Source organism: Pipistrellus hanaki, assembly GCF_964339955.1.
Source record: "Pipistrellus hanaki genome assembly, chromosome: 8".
NCBI lineage: Eukaryota > Metazoa > Chordata > Mammalia > Chiroptera > Vespertilionidae > Pipistrellus > Pipistrellus hanaki.
Genome location: NC_140510.1, coordinates 34,195,837 through 34,213,358, shown reverse-complemented (window position 1 = coordinate 34,213,358; position 17,522 = coordinate 34,195,837). Strand labels below are relative to the sequence as shown.

At 40.6% G+C, this 17,522-nt stretch overlaps 1 protein-coding gene across 2 annotated transcripts in view; it reads right to left on the bottom strand.

The window, feature by feature from the left end:
- GPD2 (glycerol-3-phosphate dehydrogenase 2) overlaps positions 1–17,522 on the bottom strand; it is a 142,912-nt gene that overhangs the window by 104,478 nt on the left and 20,912 nt on the right. The gene's annotated exons all lie outside the window — the stretch shown is intronic.

The window sequence follows — 17,522 nt, the reverse complement described above, 5'->3', positions numbered from 1 at the left end:
AGTCTTCTGTCACTCACCATGACAATGGACTCCAGGCCCCCTTCAGGTTCTTTGTCAAGTGTTTCATTCACATTGTGATCCAACTCCCCGTGTTTTCCCCTTCCTAATGAAGTTCTCAGTACAGCCCAGAGCCCACACACTTACATTTCTATCCCTAAAGAGTCTACACTTTACAGACAAAAAGTCCCAGGAAGCCAGGCCTTGATCCTTTCACACGGTGGCGGTTTTAACACTGCTGCAGCTCCTTTCATTAAAGAAACTTAAAAAAGTTATCTTTAGCCAAAGTTGCCTGACACCCCTATTTCAAGGGAAAACCCCACAACTACTCTTTTGTGCTCCAGGGTCTTTGCATTGTGTTAGCTTTTGACTGTCTTTCTTCTCACCTTTTGTAAAAATATTCCTGCTATTAGACACATGGCATTTTTTTAAAGCTTTTTTAAAGATTTAAATATTCTTTATTTTTCAGAAACCAAAAAAATAAAAAAAATGCATTAAAAAATTCCATACCAAAAAAAAAAAAGAAACACAAAAAAACACCTTTTGCCAGTTTTTATTATTCTAAACAAAAAAAAGATAACACTCTGTGATCACCTAAGAAGAATTCAAACCCTGAACCCATAAAACATGCCTGAGATTTATTCACAAAAGGAGCTGGCACACCCACTTCTTTCAGGGAAGTCACTTCCCTATTTTCCTAAATGGGCGGAGGTCTGACCTGTCTGGACAACACACACACCTTATGCTCTACAGATACTTCCTGCCTCAAGAAAGTATTTGATATGAAGCCAGTTTTAACCGAGGATAACAAAGAACACTTATCATCTCAATGTAACTTATGGCAGCTAAAATGTTTGGGTTCTAAAGCAAAGAACCGCAGTGCAGTTGGTAACTATGATTCCACAGAAAGTTTATTCTGGAATACTATAAGTTATCTGCTAAAATAAAAGTTGGCATTTCTTAAAACTTTATTTTTACTCTGATCTCATTCCTTCTCACAAACTCCTAAAGTCTAAGACTCGTCTTTATTATTAAGATTCTCACAAAAAACTATTTCACAGGCGTACATATGTGCTCTGCTGCTGGAGGCATCTTCTTGACTGTCCCTTTGTTACGCCCAGACGCCCTGCCCTCTCACCTTCTCTCCATCGACCATCCCCTCTCCCAAGTTGTGCACAACAGTTGGTATACGCTGGCTAAGCGCTTCCGTTCTTCGCTCAGTCAACCGTAAACAAAACCTAATGTCCCAGGTTTCTCTGATAGTAGAAACCACGATTTAGCCAATTTAGAAGGCATCCATTTGTTACAGCTCACCAGCACCATTTCTACTACTGCTGTAAATGGTCACATGAGTGCCAATCACACAACAGAAACGCTAGCAGCCCAGACAAGATGGCACACAATATCCAGGCTAACTGGCAGAAAGGGACAGACAATAGAAATCTGGTTTTATTTACCTAAACAATGTGTGCATCTGTCCTCCCCATACCAACAGCAGCCTGGTGGTTCCTTGGATGTGTTTTATAGCTGACTGACTTTAGCTCAGAATCACTGCTTCTGTCTTGTTGACAATGCCATTTATGACCTCAGAAAGGTTACCACACCTCAACACAGCCAACTGAGGGATGTCATATAATACAGCCAATGAAAATATTTCAGCAAAGGTGACCACTCAGCCATTTAATTTTGGAGACAATTTTTCCAGTTGTCTAGGTTCTTGTATTCCTTGTTCGCCTTATTATACAGCTTAAATTTCATTTTTCTGAAACCAAACCTTCCTAAGGGGCATATTTTCATGGGGTCTTTCAATTAGCCACTAATACTAACAAAAAACTGCAATAATACATTATTTTGCAAAGTTAGTAATAATATTGACTATAATCAATAGTTTCCTTTTTCAATAATTTCATAGGATAATCTATACTTAGGGAATCGTTATTTCTATTGTGATCAAATTCATCCATAAGGTCATCTAGCTAGTTCTAATGAATAAATCACTCTTACAGGTAATTCAAAAAGAAAAGCACATGCATACACACACACACACACACACACACACACACACACACAACACACAATCAGTCAGTTTGACCTGGCTCTTCTAGATGACGATGACGATGACGATGATGATGATGATGATACAATGATGATGATTAATATTTACCATTTATTATCTGCTAATATAAGTACTATGCTTTTATTATTAAGATTCTCACCAAAAAACTTATATATATATAAGCTCACATCAACCTTACAACATCCTAATTTCATAAAAGAGGCAGTAGGGGACTTGCCCAAGGCCAATCCCTAGTAAGTGACAAAACCACAACTTCGTCTACCAGTATGTGCTTAGACAGTGGGTGTTTCCGCCCTGCCTTTGTTCTCAAAGAGACACCCCATATCTTTCTGTTACTCCCAAAGGAAAAGTCCTATTCTCAAAACTCACTCCAAGTGTACAGTCCCTTGACTAAGGCAGTGAAGAGCCCTCTGATAAAATATCTACTGGTAACCTTCTGCCAGATAATGTAAGAACTTTATTTCAATGCTGAAAGAAAAGTAAAACCAGATAAATATAAACCACATGCTCTGGACTTCTTATACCTACTTACATTCCATTATAAGGAGACAAGTTTGCACTTATTATAAAAAGATAAGCTGTTTCCTTCTAAGTAAGAGCTACAACCAGTAACTTAGCAAAGGGGAACAAGAATATCAATAAATGTTTACATTTTGCAACTAAAACTGTGAGAAAAATCAAAGGTAGGAAAATAATCCAAAAAAAATAGCTTAGGCCCTCACTGGGTGCTCAATGGTTAGAATGCCCATTGACCTGAGGACTAAAGGGTCTCGGATTCCATTCTGGTCAAGGGCACGTACCTTGGTTGCAGGTTCAATTACCGCCCTGGTCCAGGAGCGCGCAGGAGGAAAGCAATCGATATATCTCTCACATCAATGTTTCTGTCTCTCTCTATCCCTCCTTTCCATTCTCTAAAAATCAATGGAAAAAATATATATCCTTGGGTGAGTATGAACAACAACAAAAATTAGCTTAGTCAGCATAGCCTGATGTCCATATTTTTTTAATACATTTTATTGATTTTTTTTTGCAGAGAGGAAGAGAGAGGGATAGAGAGTTAGAAACATCGATGAGAGAGAAACATTGATCAGCCGCATCCTGCACACCCCCCACTGGGGATGTGCCTGCAACCAAAGTACATGCCCTTGACCGGAATCGAACCTGGGACCCTTCAGTCCACAGGCTGACGTTCTATCCACTGGGCCAAAGCTGTTTCTGCCTGATGTCCATATTTATTTTTTTTTTTTAAATATACATTTTATTGATTTTTTACAGAGAGGAAGGGAGAGAGATAGAGAGCTAGAAACGTCGATGAGAGAGAAACATCGACCAGCTGCCTCTTGCACACCCCCTACCGGAGATGTGCCCGCAACCAATGTACATGCCCCTAACCAGGATCAAACCTGGGACCTTCCAGTCCACAGACCGACGCTATACCACTGAGCCAAACTGGTTTCGGCCTGATGTCCATATTTAATAGCCCATGAATTAAACTACAAATACACTGTTTCAGGAGTGACTCCTGTATTTGCACAGACCAGTGCCAGCTCTCTAACTCTTGCAAGAAGACCAGCCCAACTAAACAAAACCCTAAGTGAAAGGATACTCATTTAAATATATATGTGGGTATATCAACCACCCTGAAGAGGATCACAATCAATTTGAGGATTAAATATCAAAGTCTGTCTTGTAATTCTGTCTTATAACTAATTGTGCTATACTGGTATATTCTTTTTATTATATAATATATTTTATTGATTTTTTACAGAGAGGAAGAGAGAGGGATAGAGTTAAAAACATCAATGAGAGTCATCGATCAGCTGCCTCTTGCACGCCCCCTATTGGGGACGTGCCCGCAACCAAGGTACATGCCCTTGACCAGAATCAAACCCGGGACCCTTCAATCTGCAGGCCGATGCTCTATCCACTGAGCCAAACCGGTTTCGGCTATACTGGTATATTGAGTGCTGTTAATACTCTGATAGACAAAAGACCCTCAATAGTCAAATCAAACTTGAGAAAGAACAAAGCTGGAGATAACACAATTCCTGATTTCAAACTATATTACATAGCTATTGTAATAAAAACAGTACGGCATTGGCATAAAAATACACAGAGATCAATGAAACAAAATAAAGAGCTCAAAAAATAAATGCACACGTATAATGTTAATTTTTGACACAGGAGTCAAGAATATTCCATTGGGGAAAAAATACTCTCTTCAATAAATTGTGGTAGGAAAACTGGACAACCATATGCAAAAGATTGAAACTGGATCACTATCTTGCATCACGCACAAAAATCAACTCAATATGGATTAAAGACTTAAACACAGCCCTAACTGGTTTGACTCAATACATAGAAAGTCAGCCTGCAGATGCAAGGGTGCTGGGTTCGATTCCAGTCAAGGGAAAGTAAATAGGTTGCAGGCCAGACCCTAGTGGGGACTCATGCAGGAGGCAACCAATTGATGTATTTCTCTCACATGAATATTTCCCTCTGTCTTTCCCTCTCTCTTCCACTCTCTAAAGTCAACGGAAAATATCCTCGAGTGAGGATTAACAAAAAAAAAATTTTTAAGTAAATAAAAATGCGAGAGTTCCCTTTAAACAACAACAACAAAAGATTTAAATGTAAGACTTGAAACCATAAAACTCCTAGAAGGAAACAAAGAGTGAGCTTATAATCAACATAGAAGAATCAATGGCAGGCAGTGAAATAGTCCCCATGTGAGAGAATAAGAGCCTGGTTTAGGACTATTTCGAAAGTTCAGATTGATGCATTGCAGAAATCTAATGACAGCACCAAAACAGAAACCAGAACCTGACAACCGATTACAAAGGAAGCAGGAAGAGACCTAACATCACAGGATTTTCCCCTGGTAACTGGGGACTGCTCTCAACTTGCAATATTAAGCTTTAGAAAGAAAAGTACAATAGGTTTAAGGAAGAAGAGCTTAGTGGAATTAAAGAAATTTGAGATCTAAATCACTAACTCAGAGAAAACAGTAAAAAAAAAAAAAAAAAAAAAAAAAGGACAGGTGGGTCTCAAACTCACAAGAGTAGTCAGAGAGAAAGCCATGGTTTTGAGGAATCTTCTGCCAGAACTACAGCTATACCTGCACAGTTCATGTACTTGGGCAAGCAAAAACTGGGTTTCCCACTCCTCAAAGTCTGTTAACCCATGCTTCTATATAAACCTGCAATTTACCTGGCTCAACTTAATTCTTAGTTGTCTTTTAGGAGTCCCATTAAAAATACAGTGACTCCACCCTGTATGTTTAGCTGACTCAGTGGTTCAGCATCGACCTATGAACCAGAAGGTCGTGGTTCAATTCCCAGTCAGGGCACATGTTGGGGGTGTGGGTTCCATCCCCAGTGTGGGGTGTGCAATCATTGATGTTTTCATCATTGATGTTTCTATCTCTCTCTCCCCATCCCTTCCTCTTTGAAATCAAAAATACATTTTTTTTTTAAATACAATGGCACCAACAAGAATAACTACTCAGATCCTATTTCTCAGATCCTTGAATGCTCACCCTTTCTACCTCCCCTTCAGACAGAAGGCTACTCTCCCAGCTAACTCATATATTTGAATGATTTAACCACACATTTTAAACTTAAAAGCAAGAAATAACCACCCAGCCGAAACCAGTTTGGCTCAGTGGATAAAGGGTTGACCTGTGGACTGAAGGGTCCCAGGTAGATTCTGGTCAAGGGCATGTACCTTGGTTGTGGGCACATCCCCAGTGGGGAGTGTGCAAGAGCAGCTGATTGATGCTTCTCTCTCATGGATATTTCTAACTCTCTACCCCCCTCTCTTCCTCTCTGTGGAAAATCAATAAAATATATTTTAAAAAAGAAAGAAAGAACCACCCACTGAAAAATGGCTGAGGGTCCCCTCAGCAACCACCCACCAGCAAATTTATTCCAGAACAAGAGCACAATTCCTGGCCCCTGAATTCTTGAAATAACGTTCACAAACTCCTCTTCCTGTCTTACAGCCCTAGCTTCTCTCTTAATTTAATATAAATACAAATACATCCATATGGATTTATCACTCTTCCTTGGATATCCACCCAGGGCCTTCACCTTTACAAAAATTCTCCTGTCCTTGGGCCTCTGGTGTAGAAATAACAATTTCCTTTCCAATCTCAGCTCTCCGTTAACTTAAGAGAAACTGGGACTTCTCGAGGTTTTGAGTCTTTTGCCAGCATAGATGCAAGCATATTTCTTCTCATCTTTGACAAGAATAGTCAGTGTGTGTTTGGGGAGAAGTGAAGGGGAAGGAGATATAGCTCAAAGACCATTTTCAGAAGAGTCATTTCAATCTTGCAGTTCTTGAGATCTGTGTTCTCTAGCAAGATAGAAAGGATTCCATGCCACTCTGACCACATTCACTGAGGAACTCAGATGAGTGAGGAATTTAAAACATAAAATGAGCCACGGCTGTGGCTCAGTGGTTGAGTGTTGACCTATGATCCAGGAGAACACAGTTCAAATCCTGGTTGGAGTGCATGCCTGGGTTGTGGGCTCAATCCCCAGCGGAGGAGCATGCAGGAGGCAGCCGATCAATGATCCTCTCACATCATTGATGTTTCTCTCTCTCTCACACTCTCCCTTCCACTCTGAAATCAACAAACAATATTTTTTAAAATAGTTAAAATCAAACATAAAATGAAAACACCAGGATGTAATGAAATATTAAGCCCTTTACGTAGCACGTGCAGGTAGGTTCAAAGTAGCAAGAAGCTCTTTATCCTTCCATTGTGCAGGCACTTACCTGATAGCCGTGCAGGAAAAACGCCCCCTCATCTGCTTTGAGTCATAACATCCTGTCTAACCCACAGAAGGTACAACTGGAAGGGCCAGGGCTCAAGGTCCAGCTGTATACAAAATCGGTGACTTACAGGAGATGGCCATAGGAATCTTACAAAACAAGGGTGCGGGACCTCATCAGAGGAAGTCCTATGCAACCACGGAACTTGCAGCAACTCCCCAGCAAAATGGAACAAAGGGGAGTGAGCTCTAAAACACCTTCCCACCCAGCAGCCTCATTTTAACTATAAAAGCCAAGGTTTCTAGGTGTTTTGAACTAAACATGTTTCGCCGAAACCGGTTTGGCTCAGTGGTAGAGCGTCGGTCTGCGGACGGAAAGGTCCCAGGTTCAATTCCGGTCAGGGGGATGTACCTTGGTTGCAGGCACATCCCCAGTGGGGAGTGTGCAAGAGGCAGCTGTTTTTTTTTTTTTAATATATTGATTTTTACAGAGAGGAAAGGAGAGAGCTAGAGAGCTAGAAATGTTGTGTCGATGAGAGAGAAACATCGACCAGCTGCCTCCTGCACACCCCCTACCGGGGATGTGCCCGCAACCAACGTACATGCCCCTGACCGGAATCGAACCCGGGACCTTTCAGTACCTTGGTTGCAGGCACATCCCCAGTGGGGAGTGTGCAAGAGACGTTTCTAGCTCTCTATCTTTCTAGCTCTCTATCTCTCTCCCTTCCTCTCTGTAAAAAATCAATAAAATATATATATTTTTTTTTAAATGAACTAAACATGTTTCAACAAAGCAAACTCTTTATCATTCCAATTGGTGTGATAGCAAGTGTTTTGTACACTTCTCTACCAGAAAGAACATCCTGGTTCAGGCACACCAAGAACATGCTGATAAAGTACTTAACACGGTATCAAAGCACACCGTGTACTACCTTCTCTTTCCCCAGGACTGACATTACACTGTCAAAACCGAAAAGGAATTCCCCAGTGAAGCAGAGAGGCACACACATCTCACATGGCTGCATGTGGTCCTGCAGAAATGCACATGCTTTTTGAAAGCTGCCGGACATAAATGAACAAAACAGTCAACACCAGAGGCCCCCAACCTCTTCTTTGGAAGAAAAGAGAAGTCCTAGTCCATAAACTGAAAACTTAATTGTCTTTTGGGGGGTTGTTTAAAACATTGTAAGAGCTGAAACCGGTTTGGCTCAGTGGTAGAGCGTCGGTCTGCGGACTGAAAGGTCCCGGGTTCGATTCCGGTCAGGGGCATGTACGTTGGTTGCGGGCACATCCCCGGTAGGGGGTGTGCAGGAGGCAGCTGGTCGATGTTTCTCTCTCATCGACACAACATTTCTAGCTCTCTAGCTCTCTCCTTTCCTCTCTGTAAAAATCAATATATTAAAAAAAAAAAAAAAAAAAAACATTGTAAGAAAGAATTTAGGCCAAATCTGGATAGGAAATTGATCCTCAAAAAGATTATCCCAATAGAAATGTGAATATACTAAGTCACGAGGAAACAGTAGACACTTTTATCTTTTATTCACCTTCTTCTTGCCTTTCCCTTATTATAAATAAATAAGTTATGTAATTAATTAATCTTTAAAGCCATAAGCACAACAATGACAACCTCTCTGAAGCTATTGAGAAAACTATTTTCCTGATAAAACAAAATAAATGAAAGAAGCAAGTACAAGTCAGCAGAAAAGTTAGAAATACAATGGATCCTCAGATTCTGGGTAGCCAAAATTTTGGATTGTGGCTCATTAGGAAGCTACAGCTACAAAATCATGCATTCCTGGCTCAGCATCCAAACCCTGGCTTTGTCCCTGCCTTTCACGTCCTATCAGAAAGGCAGGCTGCCTTAGGAAAGTCATGTTCTATTTCTTTTTTTTACATTAATTTCTTTATTGATTAATGTATCACATATTTGTCCTCAACCCCCCATTCCAATCTCATGCCCCCACCCCCCTATTTTCCTTGACCACTGGTTAGGCTCATATGTGTGCATCATGTTCTATTTCTAATCAATTTCCCTAGGAAATCCCAAACCAGAAGGGCCCAACCCAAAGATTCGGGTGGGTGTGTGGGGAGGGTGAAATACAATCAAAGAAAGAGAATTCCATAAAGACAAAAAAAAGTAACAAAAATCAGGAAACAAAGAGAGAATGAAAGACAATAAACATTACATGTGTATTGGTTCACAGAGCTTCTAGCAAGAAAGGCTTTGGAAAAGCTTCCTTTCAATCTCCCTGAGCACTGTTAGGTCAGTTAGATTATTTCAGGGTCAAACACACAGCTACCGATGACTGAGAAGAGGTTAGCCCAGGACCATTCCTCAGGCTCAAAGCAGGGCAGGAGCCTAGAAACTCGACAGAAGGAGGACTTGGCACAGAAAAGGGTTGAGCTGGTTCCAGAGGTTCAAATCAGTTTAATAAAAGCCACTAAAAAAAGAGAGTGAGAACAAGGTCAACAACCATTGAAAATAAGTCGGTTAATACAGGATGTTGAAAAAAGAGATAGAAGAAGATATAAACAAGTGGAAGAATATTCTTTGTTCATGGATTTGCAGAATTAATATCATTAAAATGTCCATACTACCCAAGGCAATCTGTAGATTCAATGTAATCCCTATTAAAATAAAAATGGCATATTTCACAACTTTAGAACAAACACTCCAAAAATTTATATAGAATCAAAAAAGACCTCAAATAGCTCCAGCAATCTTGAGAAAGAAGAACAAAGTTGCAGGGATCACAATACCACCGTAATCAAAACAGCCTAGTACTGGCACAGGAACAGGCATATAGATCAATGGAACAGAACAGAGAACTCAGAAATGGACCCAACTCATTACTCAATATTTCACAAAGAAGGCAAGAGTATACAATGGAGTCTAGACAGTCTCTCTTCAATAAATGATGCTGGGAAAATTGGACAGATACATGCAAAAAAAAAGTGAAACTAGACCACTAATTTACATCATACACAAGAATAAACTCAACATGGATAAAAGACCTAAATGTAAGTTGGGAAACTATAAAAATCCTAGGAGAAACCATAGGCAGCAAAATCTCAGACATCTCTCATAGCAATATGTTTACGGATACATCTCCTAGGGTAGTGCTTCCCAAAGTACGGGAAGAGTTTGGTGGGGATACGCGTTGCACCAGAGTTTGGTGGGGATATGCACTACACAGTGCTTAGCTGCGCCTAATTCTACGTTCTCATGAGTACGAGGGGTACTCAGTGTTACGAAAATTATAGAAGGGGTACACATATGTCAAAAATTTGGGAAATACTGTCCTAGGGCAAAGGAAACTAAGGAGAAAATAAACAAATAGGACCACATCAAAATAAAAAGCTTCTGCACAGCAAAAGAAACCATCAACAAAAAAAGTAGGGAGGCCACTGTATGGGAAAAAGAAGTGTCTTAGATAATTAAGTTTCTATTGGCCTGGATCTTAATTACAAATATATCTTTTGTTTTTGTTAATTCTCATCTGAGGATATTTTTTCCCACTGATTTTTAGAGAAAGTGGAAGGGAAAGGAAGAGATAGAGAAAAACATCTGCATAAGAAAGACACATCTATTGGTTGTCTCCTGCAGGAGCCCTGACCCAGGCGAAGATGGAGCCTGCAACCTAGGCAGGTGCCCTTGACCTGACTCGAACCCAGGACCCTTCAGTCCTCAGACCAACACTCTAAAAAAAACATTTCTAAATGTAGTCATCCTTCTTTGAACTCTCAAAAAATCTTAAATAAACTCAAGATCATTATTCTGAATTTTTTTTAATATATTTTATTGATTTTTTACAGAGAGGAAGAGAGAGGGACAGAGAGCTAGAAACATCGATGAGAGAGAATCATCCATCAGCTGCCGGTAGGGGATGTGCCCTTGACTGGAATCAAACCTGGGGCCTTTCAGCCCCCAGGCCGATGCTCTAACCACTGAGCCAAACCGGTCTCGGCCCTGAATTTTTTTTTTTTTTTTTTTTAGTAGCACAGATGAAGGTTTGAGAATCTGCCTTTCAATATACAAAACTTTGAAAAGTTTGATTTTTTTAAATTTTCAAATGCTGATGCCAATTGATTTAACTTTCCCTAATTATTTTTAACACTGAATGAAAGGGGAAAGTACCACTTCTTTCAGAAGTTCAGTTGCAATTGCATTATATTTTTATCATTAGAAAGACATTTTAGGTAATACTTGTTGAACATAGTTCATGAAATCCTGAGCTTATTAATAAAAACTATGATAATTTTTATAATTAGTTATAGCACAATAATTTCACTTAATTTACTTACATTGTAAAATAAATAAATAAATAAAATAGTCCTAAATTTGATGACAGCTCTATTTCAGCTCTATTAATGCACACAGCATGGCTGAGAGCAGAGACCAAGAAGTGGGCTGGAATGGGAGAACATTGTTCTACTTCCTTCAGCTTGAGAATATCTTCAGGAAATAGAGCTTACCACAATTTATATCCTGTAGCTTTTTTCCCTCTGTAGCCTGCTGAAATTCACATTTAAAATTCACTCCTCGCCCTGGTGGGTTTGGTTCAGTGAATAGAGAATTGGCCTGCAGACTGAAGGGTCCCTGTCAAGGGCACATGCCCAGGTTACGGGCTCGATCCCAGTAGGGGGCATGCATCATTGATGTTTCTCTCCCTCTCCCTTCCTTTCTGAAATCAAAATATAACCTTTTTTTTTTTTTTTTTTTTAAAGCATCTGCCCATGGATTGACAGATCCCAGGTTCAATTTCAGTCAAGGGCACATGCAGGCTCAATCCCAGGACCCATTTAGGGCTCATGGCTGGTGTAGGAGGCAACCAATCAATGTATCTCTCTCACATGGCCGTTTCTCTCTCTCCCCATCCCCTTTCCTTACACTCTTCTTTAAAAATCAATGGGAAAATATCCTTGGATAAGGATTAGCAAAAATAAAATAAAATTTACTCCCCTACACATCTAACTAATAACTTGCTGCAAGTATTGATGTAGCTCTCAACGAACGGCCAAATTATACACAATAAAGCATCATGCAAAATAAATCTAAAATGTACTAGCATTAAAATAACCATGTATTGCATTTTTTAGCTTAGCAATTATACTCCCTAAAAAAAAAAAAAAATGACTGACACTTAAGGAAATAAGAATCAGGCAATAGAAGAGACAGATTCTAACACTTTCATTCCAAAATATGGAATACAAATCATACAACATATTGTAAATGCTCCATCCCCTCATCCTCCAAAATGGTAAAGAAAAAAATAGTAGATCTTCCTTCACCTATGCAAAAATACTATGCAAAGCTGTATCTCCACCTCCTTAGTCATCTTGGCTGAAACAAACTTGGTCATAAGATTTTGTTTTCCCCACTTGAACAAGGCATCCTCTTCAAGCCTCTCCCTTTAGATTTTTCTTTTCTTCTTGAAAAGGACTGGCACACACCCTAAGTGGAAAGCATTCAAGTCCTAGACTATTAACAAGTCTAGTCACTGTGCAGGAGGTAGCCATGTACCAACATTACACAGCTAATACCCTCACATTTGACATTCTAAATTTAAATAGCCTGCCCAGGTGGCTCAGTTGGGTGGAGTGTTGTCCCATACACCAAAAGATTGCAGATTCAATTCCCAGTCAGGGTACACCCTTGGTTGTGGGTTCAATCCCAGGTTGGGGTGCATATAGGAGGCAACCAATTGATGTTTCTCACATCAATATTTTCCCTCTCCTTCCCTCTCTCTTTCTTTCTCTCCCTTCTTTCTCTCTCTCACACTTGCTCTCTCTCCCGCCCCCTCCAAAAAATTATAAGGAAAAAAAATGTTAAATAGCATGAATATGAGAAGATAAAAGATTCTACTCAATATTTTCTCTAGAGCCGCTTTTGCTACAAAAAGAGGAAAAAAAGAAGAAAAAAAAAACTCTATGTTATTCTTATTCTCAAAACAAGATTTTAAAAAAGCACCAGCAAGGTGAGATTAAGGAAACTTGCCTTGTAATGCTGTTTCTACCACCAGCTTGCTTTGTGATTTCAGGCAAATCATTTGAATGTGTGGTTCCTCATGCCGCCTATAAATAATCTCTGAAAATGTCCAGAGCTATTTTAACTTTCAATTCATATTATTATTTTCTTCATTCAATAAGTACAGGGGAAAAAAACAACCCTTAACCATTAAAGGTGATACTATCTTAATGTCCTATTTAGTTAGCTGTATTGGGTAATAAGTTCTGAGTTCATTCTTTCATTCAGTAATTATTAACAGATCATCTAACATGTGCTAGGCACTGAACGTACAACTGAGAACAAATATACAAAACTCCTGATCTGCAAGAGTTTACATTTGAGTGAAGTTTACAGGTGTGCGTTTTTATGTCTAAACTATTTTGAATTAAAACATCTCTAAAATACTAGTTATATATAAGCACTAGAGGCCCAGTGCACAAAATTTGTGCACAGGGGTGGGGGGATTGTCCCTCAGCCCAGCCTGCACCCTCTCCAATCTGGGACCCCTTGAGGTTTGTCCAAACACCTGTTTAGGCCCGATCCCACTAACGGGTGGTCAGGCATCCTTTTCACAATCCAGGACTGCTGGCTCCCAACTGCCCTTCCCAGCTGGCCTGGTACCCCCCCCCCCCAACTGCCCTCGCCTGCAGGCCTGGGTCCCCCCCAACTGTCCTCCCCTTCAGGCCTTGTCTCCCCAACTGCCATCCCCTACAGGCCTAATCACCCCTCTCCCCGCAACTGCTCTCCCTTGCAGGTCTGCCCCCCAATTGTCCTTCTCTGCAGGCCTGGTCCCCTCCAACTGCCCTCCACTATAGGCTTGGTCCCCTCAACTGCTCTCCCCTGCAGGCCTGTGTCCCTCACAACTGCCCTCCTCTGCTGGTCACCTCTAACTTCCCACAACTGCCGTCCCCTGCAGGACATCTTGTGGTGGCCATCTTGTGTCCACATGAAGGCAGCCATCTCTGACCACATGGGGGCAGCTATCTTCTGTCTTGGTGTGATGGTCAATTTGCATATTACTTTTTTATTAGATAACCAATGGACACAGACCGGGATTGGGGGAAGTAAGGGATGTGCTGGTGGTTGGGGCGGCTGGGGAGAGATCAATGGGGTTAAAAGGAGACTAATGTAATACATTAAACAATAAAGAACTTAAATTTAAAAAAAAAAATACAATGAGGACAATGGGGGGTGGGGAAAGGGCAGAGGGTGGGGTGGGAACCTGGTGAGGGGAGCAATGGTGAGGGGGGGGTGAGGAACATTTGTAATAATATGAACAATAAAGATTTATTTTAAAAAAAAAATACGTTATAGTCTTCTTCTTAAATAAAGGATATTGCCCATGAAGTCAATTACTGATGACTTAGAGCCATCCATATGAACATCAAACTAAGCTATCAAAGGGCCGTGCCCTCAGGAAAAGCACCAGCGACAACAGTATCAGCTCCTTTACTAGGGGGCCCCAACCAACAGCCTGTTCCACTTGAATTCTTCTTCTGTCTGCTTTACAAAGTTTTCCTGTTTATTCCAAACTGTCGGGCTGCTGGTAAATTTTCCCTTTTGATCTTGGAGCTCTCCAGCTCACTTCTAACTTGTTACCACTGTGGTCAGAAGAATGAGAGCCAAGTTAGCTAAAACTGTGGTTAAAATACAAATAAATAATTCTGAGCAAGGCAGAAGGAACAACTTATCAACATTTTAGCATTTGGATTTTCAACAGCCTGGCTCTATCTATTCAAAGGTCTTTGCTCCCTTCCTTCCTGAGTTCTAGGTCAGAAGAGTTTACCTAGAAGTTTGCTGCACACAATATGGATGAAACAAACACCACCAACTTCCTAAGAGCATGAAGATTAAGAACTTCAAACCAGACACAAGCACACAGTCCAAGATTAGAAAAAGAAAATTCCTATTTCAATTCTGTCTCGTCTAAACAAAACCCAAATTCTCTTGAGGGAAAAAAAAAAAAAAAAAAAAAAAAATGCAGCAAAGCTGTTTGTTTCTGATCAAGAAATAATTAGAACCATTTTTCTGTGCTATCATGGATTTAAAGAAGAGTTTACCGATAAATTGACCAAAAAAACCATCTATCTGCCACTCCTAAAAAACTTCAATATTCCTTGTCAAAAGCTGGCTTATGAAAAACACACTTACAGTTGGTGAGGGAAAGATAACAATGGTGCACTCTAAGAAAATAACCAAAGCAAGAGTTTAATTGAGTACTCAGGAAAGTTTCACTGAAGGACCTATGCAAGTCAGGAAAATGAAAGGAGAAACATTCAGTTCTGCAACATACATTCACTGGGATGTCCTGCTACTGAACGCCGGCTGTGTCCTCTCTGCTCTCACAGACCGGGGAAAACAAAAATTAAACAGGAGACCAATTTTCAAATTGAGTACTTTGAAACCGACAAGTGCTATGAAGAAAACAAGACGGAATATTAGGTTAGAGACTGGCTGGGGTTAGCGGGGATCCACTTTAGATGGAATGTTCATGAGGTGATTTGGCAAAAATGTAACTGAGGAGGAAGAGCCAGCCACCCAGAGAGCTGAGAGAAGGGCCGTGCACAAGGAGGAAACAGGTGTGCAAGCTTGGCCTCTGTGGACACTGACAGCCGCTCTGGCTGCAGCCCAATGAATGACAGGAGCAGCAGGTTACAGAAAAGGTCAGAGAGCAACACAGGTGCTGAGCCACATATGACTTCATCCTCGTAAGGCACTTATTCTGAAAAGACAGAGATATAAAATCAATGGATGGTCTTAATCAGTGCAGTGATAAGGTGAAATTTGTAGGAAGAAAGGGAGAAAGAGAAAGAGGGAGATGGGAAGGGAGAATCACCCCCTCATTATCTTTTAAGGTATTAAGAGTAAAAACAGTAATTTTTCACCTAAGAACATCACTGGCCATGTTCATAGCGCATAGATGAAAGCAGGAAAAAAAGGACATACTAAGGAGAAAGAAAGAGTTAACAAATAGCATGAGAAAATAGTCAAAATATAAGCCACAACCAATAACAGGATTCCATAATAGAAAAATAAATGCCTCAGGGATAATCTAGAATATGATACCTACTGAGCTTACTCACTTGAAAGACTGTTTTATCTTATTCGGCCTTACATGCTGGTTGCAAAGAAGAGTACATGTCAACTGAGAGAGCCTCTCAAATGCCAGCAGCAGAAGTCTTCTTTCTATTTCTGTTCCCCCTTGGGCTGGGGTTGTTTGCGAGTGAATTCTCTCCCCCCGCCCCCCCCCCTCAACTCATCACAACTTGAACTGATTTTGGACTCATCTTGGAAAAGAACCCTGGGTCACATCTCAACAAGCTGCTGCTCCCGGAACATTCCCCACCAACCGCAGACTGAGAGCTGAAGAGCTGTGTGCAGCTTGCTGACCCACTGAGTATAGATTTAATAGACAAGAGAGACTGCAAATGATTAATTGCGGTTATTTATATTTATGGGTTTGAGTCTTCAGTATGCCTGGCCTCTCCCCATTTTATTTCATAATCTTCCCCCTGTTGGAGACTGAAGAGCAAAAGTCAATTGCCTGAGTGTTGGCATCACATGGAAGCTGAAGGGCCATGCATTTCAATTCCAGCTCAAGGAACACTCTGGCTCAGCAGATGTAATTCACCAGACCCCAGTGGGCTAGGCTCACACCGTTGTCAGTCGGATCACATCGCTGAAGGAAATCAGCAGAGCACGTTGGCAATTAATACTCAACAGCCTCTCCTCAACCATAAATTTCAAGATAACGTTTAATGACACCCAAAGTTAACCCAAGACATTGAGCCCCATAGTTGGAGTCTGTGTTCTTACCATGAGGCACTCAGGAGGCAAGTGACTCACAACATGAAATTTCTAATAGAACGCCTGCCAGAACTCCAGACTCCAATATCAATCCAGTGACCTTCAGGCCAGACCTCACCCAGTGCACTTGTACCTACTTCCTGGGTCATTAGTTTGGCAGCTGCCTGCAACATGGTGTGTTTTTTTTTTTTTTTTTTTCAGTCTGTGTTTGATACTCCACCCTATCTAGGGCAATCTTGGCCTGCACTAAGCCAGACTTCTCTGGACTTCAGTCTCCTCATATAAAAGGTTGAGATCATCAGTACTTTTGCTCTGTCATGCCACTTTTAGGTCCCACAGCCCTGGCCTTTTGCTCTCCAGGGTCTCTGGCCATTCTTCCTGTTCTCCAAACTCGCCACCAAAATGTTTGACATCAGCATCTCTTACCCCACACTGACTTGAAAAAGCAACACTTGTAAGCTGGTAATAATTATAATAAAGTGAAGGAAGACCTACAAGTGAGCAGACAGCCTTAAGTAAGTTAAACATTCTAGAGTTTCTTTATAGCTTAGGAATTAATTCATCCCATGTTAATTACACTCTGGATACAGATGAGATGATGGGCAAGTAGAAAATTAACTATGAAGAGAACAAAAGTACATAAGTCAGTTCTGGTGTGTGTGTATTTCTTTTAGAATATGTGCATACACACACACCCATACACACATACATACACATGAAAGCTAGAAGGTTATACCCAAAATGTTTAGAACCCATTTCATCTTTGAATGGTAGGGTTGCAAGTCATTTTGATTTTCTTCCTCGTGTGAGTCCTTTTTTAAAATTTCTCAAGTGAGCGTGAATTATTCATATA